Source organism: Crocodylus porosus, unplaced genomic scaffold (assembly GCF_001723895.1).
Source record: "Crocodylus porosus isolate Cpor-Errol unplaced genomic scaffold, CroPor_comp1, whole genome shotgun sequence".
Taxonomy (NCBI): Eukaryota; Metazoa; Chordata; order Crocodylia; family Crocodylidae; genus Crocodylus; species Crocodylus porosus.
Genome location: NW_017728886.1, coordinates 107,930,543 through 107,942,572, shown reverse-complemented (window position 1 = coordinate 107,942,572; position 12,030 = coordinate 107,930,543). Strand labels below are relative to the sequence as shown.

Here is a 12,030-nt window from a genome sequence, read left to right as displayed (position 1 = left end):
TTAATTCCTGAAAATAATCTTATTGTAGTAGAAATTAATATTAGGAATACTATCAGGAGATTTTGAAATAATATCAGGAATTATTGGAGTTTTTATGAGTAATTTCTTCTCTTTTATATGTGAAAAAATGGCAACAGTCTCATATAAAACCACTGGTGAGCATGTTAAGACAAGACAAGTTCCTGTTTAACTGAAGTTGGATTACTGATTAATAGAAAAGTCTTTTGAAGTAGCTTATGCGTACACATGATCAGGATTTGGCATGAAAAGGCTGCTTCACGGGTTAATGTATTCACCTATAAATAAAACCAGTGACAGCTCTCCTGTCACTACATGCTGATGGACGGTTCCTTTTTCCACCATTACAGCCTTGTGAATGTGGGAAAATTAATTTAAGTGGTAGTTAATTTCTAATGAATTCCATTCAAGCGGTTAATATGGTCCCTTGATGTTATGGTAACCTTCATGGATCATTGCATTATGTAAATAAATTCTACTTTATGCTGGTTTATTAAAAAAAAAAGAAGATTGGTGAGTCTGGTCAAATCTTTCACACACACACACACACACACACACACACACACACACACACACACACACACACACACACACACGGTGTTAAGGAATCACTAAAAATGGGTAGTTTAATTCAAGCAAACAAAATTTCCAAAAAAAAAAGGTATGCAAAGCAAATGTTTTACATGCAGAGGGCAATTCATCTTGGTGTGATTAGGCTAGAATCTTTTATTTGGATTAAACCATGGAGCCCAACAGTCTCTATAAATGGGCACTAAGAGGGATACTGTTGAAGGAAGTCCTCTACCCAGATTTAGTTCATAAATACAGCTGCAGCACAAATGCAACAAAGACAAAACGAGAAAGGGCTGCAAGCTAAGTGATCAAGCCTGAATCACCGCCAGCCATGCATTTCAACTCCTCCCTGATCTACAGTAGCCTGGAAGTCAAAGAGAGCATAAGGCTGCTTTTCTAAACCATATCTTTGTCCCTTTTTCTGTTCCCTTGTTCCTTTTTCTGTTTCATCCCAATGATCAAATCAGGAAACAGCCCCACTGTTTTTCTCAACTAGTATAGGCAGTGGAGGAATCTCTATCTCCTGCTGTCAGCATCTTCAAATCAAATGTGGGTGTCTTCCTGGAAGATATGCTTTAGTTAAACACAAATTGCTGGGCTTGATAAAAGGGTAACTAGCACTGATCTACAGCTTGTGACACACAGGAGTTCAGACAAGATGAGCAAATAACCCTTATTTCCACAGCAGGGGGTGCACTTTCTGAGATTACATCAACTGATCTCTCAGTCTGCTGCCAATTAAATGGTGCTATCAGCATGAGCAGAATGCCATACTGCACATCTTTGCCTGCAACATCAACCTCCTAGTAATTTTGTGTATGGGGGGGCAATTTAAGAGCCTGACACTGAATTGCATCATAGTTCTGGTACTTTCCCCCTCATTTCTCCTCTTTGAAAGATATTTTTTCGTTTTATAATGTATAGTACGTGATTACTTCTGAATATTCAGATTGTGGATGCTCATTCTGGAGGACATTACCTCTTCTGCTAAGTACTTCATGTCTGGTATGGGGACAAGTACTATCGGTGTCTTTCCCATCAGCTTGTGGACAGCCTTCCAATTGCTTACAAAGCGCCTTGTCACAGTTGATGCACACTTCAAATATCCATAAAGCATTTGCTCAAGGACACCTGGCTCCTAAGCCTGGTCATCTAACCATGACCTTTCCCTTGTGGTTCATGGCATCTGCTGCAGTCTGGCACTGTCCATCACTAGGAAAAAGTCCTCTCTAAGATGTGCAGATGATCACATTCATCAGTAGTCCTGGACTCCATTCAAGCCAAGATATTTCTTCCAAATGAAAGTGTGTTGGGGGGGTTTTAAGCAAAGTATTGGACCCCTGACAACTCTCAGGGAGCAACTAGTACAAAGTGCACCATTTTTCTTAAAGCTCCTGGGTCTAGTGGCATAAACCAATGGGCAGGGAAGCTTTTGAAGCTGCAGGCTGGATCAACCTTGCTGAGGTCCATGGCAGGCTGATGCTCCCAACCTGAGCTGCTGTTGCCAGTGTTGCTTCTCCCCACCACCAGAGCATGGCATAGGCAAAGCCTGCACCCCCGCTGCCATGTGGCTTGGCCAAGGACCACTGGGTCCAATGGCTGGTTCTAGAGACTGGTTCCAAAGGTTTCACAGGACACATGCTGATGAATCCTGGCCTAAACAATGTATTGCTTCAACAGGAGGCAACCTTTGCCACCTTCTTGCAGGGAGGGGGTTAATTCTCCTGGCCCTGTTACTTCTGCAGATAGTGGGGAGCTACGCTCAACAACCATGACTACAGTCATGACTTGCAGTGGCTACCAAAGACAGTCCCTCCATCACTAGCAAGGAGAACAACTATCCCTCCAAGCAGGTGGCCAGAGGCAGTGTGGGAAGGTTGTTGACCAGGAATGGGAGATAAGGAAAAACTTCCAGATGATTCATGTGACCAGACCCTGAAATAGACTCCCAGCAGGGGGTGGTGCAGGCACCTACCCTGGAGATCATCACACCTTGCTGGTGTTATTTGATCCCAGCTGCCTTTCCTGCCCAGAACAGGGAGGGGCTGGACCCGATGATCTCATGAGGTCCCTTCTAGCCCTAAACTTCTGTGAATTTGTTTTCTTGAATACATCACTTTCGCAATATTGAATGGTGCGTTATCATCTTGCACCCTTCCTGAGAGCTCCAGCAACTTCATAGGCTAGATAACAGACCAGGGGTCAGCAACGTTTTTTGGGCAGAGTGCCAAAAACACCCGCAACCTCGACTTGTAAGATTCTGGCATGCCAGGGCCAGATGGTGGGGGAGCTGTGAGGGGCCTGATCCTTTTTGTGGCAGCATAGCCCTGGCCCCTTCCCCATCATTCACTTCAAGGCATGCATGCACCTGCTGCCAGCAATGAGCCCGGCTGGGACTCTGTGGACAGAGTACTGCTAATTGCAGCCTCTTGGCTGCTTGCCACAGTCAGCCTGGAGCCTCGGCCTGGCTCGTTGCCAGCATTGGCTGCACATGCTCCTTGATGTGAATGGTGGGGAAAGGGCAGGGGCTGCACTACCACATCATGGATTGGGTCCCTCATGCCTTCCCCATCTTCCACCCCAAGGCATGCATGCCAAGCAAAACGCCTTTGTGTGCCTGCTCTGGCATGCATGCTGAGGGTTGTTTACTCCCAATATAGACTATGTTATTAAGGGGGTGCCCCTGCTTCTCACCCCTACCATTATCATCCCCCAGTCCCCCTGGGATTTTTTGACAATAATGGTGATAAGCTGCTTTCTGGACCTTAAGGCTAAAAGTTAAGTCTAGGTGCAGACAGAAGTGACAATATTCACCTGATCTGGACCCTGAAAGCACTCCATAGCTGCGGCCAAACAGAAGTACATGGCTGCAGAATGCTTTAAAAGTGCCTGATCCCATGAAAATCTGAACTGTCATTCTGTGAAGGTTTAAAGACACTAAAATGGACTGGCTTCAGTAACTTGTGTCTGCTCTCAGGGCCGTGCTGACAGTGGCTCAGCCCTGCTCTGGTGCTGTCTTCACAATGGGAGTGGGAAAAGGGAACAGGGTGTGGTTGTGCAGGGTCTCTGAATACATGGCTTGTAGACCAAATAGAAGTCCAGACTTTATACAGATTTAGTGGAGCTCAGTCATGGCACTGGACTTTCAAAGCCATGTGCCCATCCCTGCAACACTGTCACAGACCATCTGCAGTTGTGCATTATATCAGCAGCAGAGAGGAGCACAGGCACCAAGCCAGCAAGCATTCCATGCTGATATTGTAGGCACAAGGGTAGATTCAGAGGGGATGCTGTGGTGCAGTCACTCCCCACTTTCAGACCATGCTGTCAGAGCAGCAGGCAGGGACCTTTCTTTAGCTCCTGAAGCAGATAAGAATCCCCCTCCCCTTATGTGCTAAACAGCACGTTCTCTCTCCTTCCATTATCCCCCTCCTCTGCCTCTCCACCATTGTCCCTGCTGTCTCCAGCTGCTTCAGGAGTGGGGAGAGCTCCAGAGCCCCTCCTGCTGCGTCCCAGTCAGGTTGCATGGGGAGCTGGGCCCAGGCAATCCCTGGCAGCGAGTTACTTCTTCCTGCCTGGTCCCCCATGTTTCCTTGCCAGCCTGGAAGCAGGAATAGAGAGGAGAAATCCACCCATCACCAGTTGGGGACAGCAGAAGGAGCAGGCAAGGAAGGGGAGAAACTGAAGGGAAGGAGAGGGGACATGCCACTGAGCACAGAAAGGAGGAGTGGGATATTCTTACCTGACTTGGGGACTTCAGTTCCTGCAGTAGAGGCTGCCCACCCCAGTGGGGTAAGGGGGAAGATGGGAGCATGGAGGGGTATAGTCACTCTTGCAGCACTGGTCACAGCTTCTGTACCCCCCTTTAAAAATCCTGGACCTGCCCATATATACACACAAAAGTAAAAATGACATATAGGCTGAAAGTAAAGGGTTAGTCCATCTCAGCTGGGAGTTGCCAAAATCCTAGAGTACCTTCTACGCTTAGAATCTCAGAAGACAGAGACAGAAAAGTAGCACCCCGTTGTAACTCATGTTGCTTTGCAGGAAGTGCCATGAGTTACAATCCCCCAAACACAACAGAAATTTGCTGTTGGGTCCTGGGGGTTGGGGAAACCAGCTATTGTTTAGAGCAGCTGACAGCCTGTGCCATTCTTCCCATAGCAAGGCCCCTCTTCCCTTCCAGTCTTGGTGCCATTTTCAGGATGGGAGGGGGGAAAGGGAATGGGTTCTTGGGGGTCCCCAGCCAGTGCTGGAGGGTGGGGTGGATGGATTGGAGCCCCCCCTCCACGCCCAGGGGGAGCCAGCTGAAAAATCCCTAGACCAAACTCCCCCTGTTCCCTTTCCCCCCTCCCATTCTGAAGACAGCACCAGAGCAGGGCTGAGCTGCTGTCAGCACAGCCCAGCATGCAGACACAAATTACTGAAGCATTTTGGAGCGCCTTTATCTAAACACTCATGGAATGACGGTTCAGATTTTAATGGGATCTAGCCCTTTTAAAGTGTTCTGCAGCCATGTACTTCTGTTTGGCCGTAGCTGTAGAGCACTTTCAGGGTCCAGATCAGGCAAAAATTGTCACTTCTGCCTGCACCTAGAGTTAACATTTAGCCTTAAGATCCAGAAAGCAGCAATATTTGCTCATCATCATTATTGTCCAAAAAGATTCCACCGTTCTCTCAGCCTGTTGTCTTGGGGATCCATAAGGGGATATCAGCCTTGTTACCTTCACTGTGCCCAAAAACGTTGCTGACCCCTGGTTTATGTTATCTAGCCCATGAAGTTGCTGGAGCCCTCAGGAAGGGTGTGTGATGATGACCCACAGCAGGGAAGAAAGATGAAAGATCTTCACAACCTGGCTCTAGTTAAATGCACTTACTGGGGGCTAGTGACACTTGCATAACTGTCAGCACCTAGCATCCAGGGGAGTCTAGGTGGGAAGGGAGTAACATCTATCCTGCATATGCTAACCAGGAACATGTAAAGGGTAGTTTTTGCAGTAAGTTGCATATAAAACAGGCAAAACAACCAAAGATATCTTTCTAGATTTCTGCAGTCACAAATAAGTAGAAATCAATTAATTTTTCACCACCCATTTCTGATGGTTCTAAAGGTATGCTTATGATGGCAAAATTAACTTTCAGCACTCCCTTACTGTTGGGAGTCTTGGTTTCTTTTAAGTTACAGTTTAACTGTAATTTCTTTGGTTTCTGATTGTGGTTTTGTGTGAGCTAGAATTGCCTTGAAGGGATTTTAAAATTCCACAGAACAGCAGTACAGAGATTTCTAAGGAATTGGTTTAATACAGATCATGGCTCTGCAACTGAACTCATGTAGGCAAATTGCTGCACCAGTGTGGAACCACTTGCACTGGTCGTATTTCACCTTTATGCACCCAAGTCATGCTTACACTGCCATGCAAGCATAATTTTCAGCATTTAACTTGGCTTTTAGATTTTGGTTTCTATCTGTGGCAGAATGGGATTGCCCAGGTACACGTGTACCTGCCAAATGGTGGGTAGGGACGGGCACACTCTTACCTTTTAGCCCAATAGCCTAGTACAGGCCTCCTTTTATGACAAGACTCTGCAGCCTGGAATACCCTGTGCTTATCCTCACTCCTGGTCCCCATCCCCTCTTTAGATGCCATGGACAGCAGATTCTGCAGTAGAGGGGAGCACCATAGAGATGATGGGCAGCATGGTGCAGCTCCAAGTCACTGATCCATCATGCCAGATCACACCTGCATAGGCTAGATAGGACATCTTCATGGGCTGAACCTTGGCATAGTTGTTAAGGCATTTGCACAATAATAGGAGACCCAGGTTTTGGTCCCCCCTTCACCAAGGGAATTTGACCCTGTTTCACGCTCCCCAGTAAAAGTGTCCATCCATGTGGTAGGCATTTCCCAAGGCACACTCGCAAGCCCTCCTCTTGAAGCTGGTTCACTGGACATCCAGGAGGGGAAGATTGTGCTCCTTCTTGCTCCACAAAGCTAAAGGAAGTTTGGCTTATTGATTTGGAAGCTGCCCCCAGAAGGGATACGCTTCTATGGTCTGGCCCACAATGGCTTTTCTGTGCCTTGCATTTAACATAAAATGGACAAGCAGTAATGGAACAGCCTCCATCACATCAGGGTAAAGAAGCTTAGGCTAGAACCCATGGCCTCCCTCTCCAGGGCAGCACCTATCCCACTGAGCTGCCCCCCACAACTTGCTTTCCTCCTTTCCATCAAAGAGGATACATAGTGTGCAGCCTTAGGGTTCTTGGAAGGGCAGTGCAGGGTAACTATGTAAGCGTAAGTAAAATATAAAGGTTGTGTAAGTGCCCGAAGTTGCACTTAAGCAATGACATAAATTCTACTTAGGCACATAATGGTGAAATAGTATTTAGCTCTAGAAGGTTTCTGTGCAGATGCTAGGGTCCACCTAAGCAGGCCTGATTCCAAGATCATGAGTATATGAAAGGAATAAACCTACTTGTGCTGATTTTTTTCCCCAGCCAAGGATCCAGATTCTATTAAAAAAAAAATCTTGTGTTTCTCAAACCATTATTGTATTAGTGACATAATATGAAACCTCCAAAATCAATTTGTGTAGCATCAGGCATTTTGTGATTCCCAGAAAAAAGAGAGAGAATAAAATATTATCTTTTTGTAAGAAGTAGAATCATCTTCAGGAGAAAAGTACTAGATTGAAGGTTTCGGCATATAAATTACTGATAGTACACTAAACCTTACTTGCAGCTTAATGAGGTTTTGGTCTGGGATGACCCTTGGAGCAATATGGTGTGGTTTTGTAAAAGATTAATGATCTTGTATTAAGCAATTTGATATTCAAATAGATCCTGATACAACAAATTTAAGAATGTAAATACTCTCATTTTGAAGTCAACAGCACAACTATTCACACATTGCTTAGACTTTGATAAAAAAAAAAAAAAATCTAGTAACTTTTATGTCAGCGGTTCTGAAGCAGGGCGCTACAGAAACCTTGGGTACCACAATACCCTTCCAACAATGCTGCAGTACTGCCAAATGCATGCCAAGCTGAATTGGGAAGTGACTGCAGCAGGAGCAGGTATATCTTGCTCTGGTGGATGTTTTCCTGGTCAGGCCCCACACATGCTTCCTGGAAACAGAGGCATACAGGACAGTTCTGTCTGGCAGTGGCGATGTCATGGAGAGACAGCTAGTTGAGAACCACTGTTCTCTGGATTTCTCTCCAGGCTGCTGTGTCACTACTATGTAAGAACATAAGAACTGCTATTTACCGGGGCAGACCATAGGTCCATCTTGGCCAATATCCTGTGTCACACAGTGACAAAGAGTGGATACTGAAAGGGACAGTGAACTGGGTATGACCAGGATTTTATCCACTGCTCCTCTCTCACTTGCAGCCTCCAGTATTTAAGGTTTAGGAAATTCTGATTCAGAAGCTATACCCCTAATTCCCATGCTCAATAGCTACTGATGCACCTTTCCTCCAATAATTTGTCCAATCCCTTTTTTTGAATCAGGCTAAACTGTTATCTCTACAGCATCTCGTGACAATGAGTTTAACACATTAATTACATACTGGGCCTGTCTACATGTGTATTTATGACCGCCTAAACTTAATGCGCCTTTACTTAAGGCGCATTACGGCAATTTAGGCACATGCCTACATATGGACACATTAATGTGCAGATTAAATTTAGGTACAAATAGCCAAGTTGCATTAGCGCACATGTAGATGTGCTAATGTGCATTAACACAGTGCATGTCCACTGACACACACTGCGTTAATGTGCATTGGCACACCTACATGCGTGCTAATGCAACTTAGGTATTTGTGCCTAAATTTGATACCTGCTTTAATGCAGGTATCAAATTTAGGCTCATATAGCCTTCAATTGCCATTTTAAAGGCGCATTAAGGACATGTGTAGGCACATGTAGATGCACCCACTGTGTGAAAAAGAACTTCCTTTTGTTTGTTTTAAACTTACTACCTGCTAGTTTCATTGGGTCTTGTATTGTGAAAGATAGTAAAAAAAAAAACAAAAATCCCTATTTAAGTTCTCTTTAGCATTTAGTATTTTGTAAACCCTTATGTCCTCTGCCTCAAGTGTCTCTTTTCTAAACTGAATAGGTCTAGCTTCTTTAGTTTCTTCTTATATGGGAGCCCTGCCATACTACTTATCACCTTCGCTGCCCTTCTCTGTACCTTCTGTAGCCTTCTATATCCTTTTTCAGGTGTGGGGACCAGAACTGGGCACAATATTCAAAGTATGGATGCACCGTGGATTTTTCAAGGGGCATAACGATACTTTCCAGTTTTGTTTACACTTTCCTTCTTAATAATCTCTAAACTTATGTTTGCCTTTTGACAGCTGCTAAGTACTGAGCTGATGGCAGTTCCACTGTGACCTTTTGTTAGAAGGTGGGTACAGGACTGGACAAGAACAACATCCAGAGCCAGATTCAGCTGCAATGCTGAGAACAGTTAGTAAAAGGAAGGATCTCATAGACAGTAGCACTTTTACCACTGTATCACCTAATCTTGCTCTAAGTACCTAACTATCACTGCAATTTCAGCTCCAAGGAAGTTTTATCACTATGTTACTTTACCTGACAGTGGCCAAGTGATTTAATTGGAAGATTAAACACCTCTTGCTTGTTTCATACCATGCACAAATAGATTTCTTTTTTTTTTCTAACATTCAAAATCAAATAGAAAGTAGTTCCAAGAAATCCTTAAATCAGAATTCCACCAGAATAATTAGCTTGATTTTGCTTGTTGATAGATAGTTCAGGAACATAGAAATAGACTGGAAAATGGTACAAATCAGGAATAAACTGAGTTCCCTTTTTCCTTCTTCTGCAGAACCAGATTTGTTTCCACACTGGCCAAGAGTACTATATAAGCAGGGGGGAACCAATGTAACTAGTACAGGGTTTAATATATGGAGAACCAAGCTAAAGTCATTGTGGTAACCCGTGCGTTTTAGCCCAAATAAATAATTTCCCTGAATCAGCATTTCATATAAATGATTTAATTTACAATAATAAATGGGAGAACAACAGAATCGTGTACAACAGAGCTTACTATTTTAAGGGTAAAGGTACTATAGGCTAGAAGAGAAATCTTATTTAAAGTAATGATAAGGAATACACCTTTTAGAGATTATTAAACTATCCAGAAGAATTCTAGAATAGATTAAAAAAAAACATTTATCGATTTAAAACGAATCTACAACGAATACCAATAGTATTCCTTTATATGTATAGTTTTTAACATCATTTTTAATGCAACTATTTTATTGTGTTAAATGCATTTGGTTTTACCCCTGCTGCATTCTATAATATTCAAGAGGCACAAGGTGACAAAACACACCAAGTAAATTTGGAGCCAGTCGTTCTCAACTGGGGTAAGGCTCAACTTAGAAAAAATTATGGAGGGGTATCTTGAATCTAAAATAGTTGAGAACCACATGTCTGTGCCAAATATCTTGTTGAATCAGGCTGTATTCTGTATCTATGTGGCAGACAGTACAGTGTAGAGACCTGAATTGAACTAGCTCAGGTACAAACAGCAGTCTAGCCACAGCAGCACAGAGCTTGATACAGACTAAAATCCTGAACAGATCATACTGACACACTGAAGACACTCTACAATACTTATGCAGGTAGATTTTATAACTCAGTTATGATTCTGTTTGCATGGTGACACATTCTCTGTCTTTTAAAAGAGAACTGGACCTCATTTCTTTGTAGTTTTTCTAGGTCATTTTTCTAGCAGTTAAATCATTTCTATTTTTTAATTTTCTTTTAAATAACCACAAAAATCATAGACATTAGATTAAAAATAATCCTAAATCACCCAGTCTGTTTCCCTGTAAATGCAGGATTGTACACAATGTGCTGCCAATTCCTGTTGAAGTTTGCTCGTTGATGTCTAAGCTCACCTTTCTATGTTAGTAATATGGAAAAATAAAAGAACAGTAAGAGATTACAGAGCAAAGAAGGCTATTATTTTAGCATTGCATGAGGAACTGAGTCTGGCTATATCAGTATCTGGCAAAGTCATCTGTCAGCTAGCCAGCCTCAATATATACCTTGCTGATCCTAACAGACATAGCTCTCCAAGTAGTAGAGTTCAGACAGACTTCTCCCTCACCTGTCATTATTAGAAGAGCTACTGTCCTTATTTCAGCAACCAGTGCAGTGATTCCTATAGTCTATGCCACCGTCTAAGTCTGACATTCATTAATATACATGAGCTCCAAGATTTTCACTCCAGTTGACCTAGATACATATTCACCTGTTGTATGTCAAGAATCTGAAGGACAGGGTATTATTCTTTAAAACCTTTTGTAGGAATAAGGAAACCTTCATTGTAGATTTCCATAATTGTATGGAGCACCCCCTGGAAGTGCCATCAGCCCCCTTCCTATTACCAGTTGCCTGAGGATGGGGAAGAAAAAAATACCTTTTGAGAATGCCTAGCCAAGTTCCTGGGTGGCCAAAACAGACCCAAGAAAGCAGCTCAAAGAAACCTGCTGATGTTGATATGTGATCAGTGTTGCCCAACTGCATTGCTCAGTTTTTACTCTGGGCAGCCTCTTTCCAAGGCTATTTGCTGCCATTTTTCCGCAGGCCTTTGCTCAATCCTCAGTGCGCTTGCATTCCATGCTCCCCTTGTTTTCACCCGCCCCACAATACGATCTTTCTCTTCTCATTTCCATAGCCCCCTCCCAACCACAAACACTTAGGAAAATATTTTTAATATAAATTATAGAACTATGGCCTTTGCCAATTACCATGCTTCTCAATCGGCCTTTTAGTATCTCTTCACCCTTAGCCCCGTGTCAGTATTGTTTACTTAGATAATAAACTCTTCAGGGCATGGGCATCTCTTACTGTATAGATAGTCTTGTCAGCCCTCTTCTCAGTCACGCTGTTCCCATAATACAATGAATAATAAATAACAACAGCTGTTTTGATCATTTTGATCAAGGGTCTGGCTCTTCTCTGAAACTGCCAACAAACACTGCAACAGCGACTCCACTGCCAATACTAATCTTTTCAGTTTTAACATTTGTTAAGCTACAATTTTAAGAGGGCATGCCAAAATAAAAGATAACTGCATCACAAATGAAAGGAACCAAAGTTCCTGAAGCACATGCACTGTAGCCAGAAACTGACCCTCCCTCCCCTCCCCTCCCCACCCACCTAGCTTAAGTCATTTGTTTTGACAAGGGTGCACAGGAGATAGCTAATAGCAGCCTAGGACTAGTACATGATCACACCACCAACCCCAAGTGGCAAGGAAGTATAGCTGTATCCCATTTACTGTTGCAGAACTAAGGTACAGAAGAGATGAAGGCCAAAGGGCTAGATTCAAAAGAGGACATCAGATACCTCTTATGTCCCTAATGTGGAATCAACAACCCCGAGTT

The 12,030-nt window shown here is 43.5% G+C and overlaps 2 long non-coding RNA genes across 2 annotated transcripts in view; one reads left to right on the top strand and one right to left on the bottom strand.

The window, feature by feature from the left end:
• LOC109313638 overlaps window positions 1-12,030 on the top strand; it is a 20,751-nt gene that overhangs the window by 6,042 nt on the left and 2,679 nt on the right. The window lies entirely within an intron of this gene.
• Window positions 9,708-12,030, bottom strand: part of LOC109313634 — a 7,218-nt gene continuing 4,895 nt past the window's right edge. The window contains exon 3 of the long non-coding RNA XR_002102106.1: window positions 9,708-11,791. This is a non-coding gene — a long non-coding RNA (uncharacterized LOC109313634). The remainder of the gene's footprint in view (window positions 11,792-12,030) is intronic.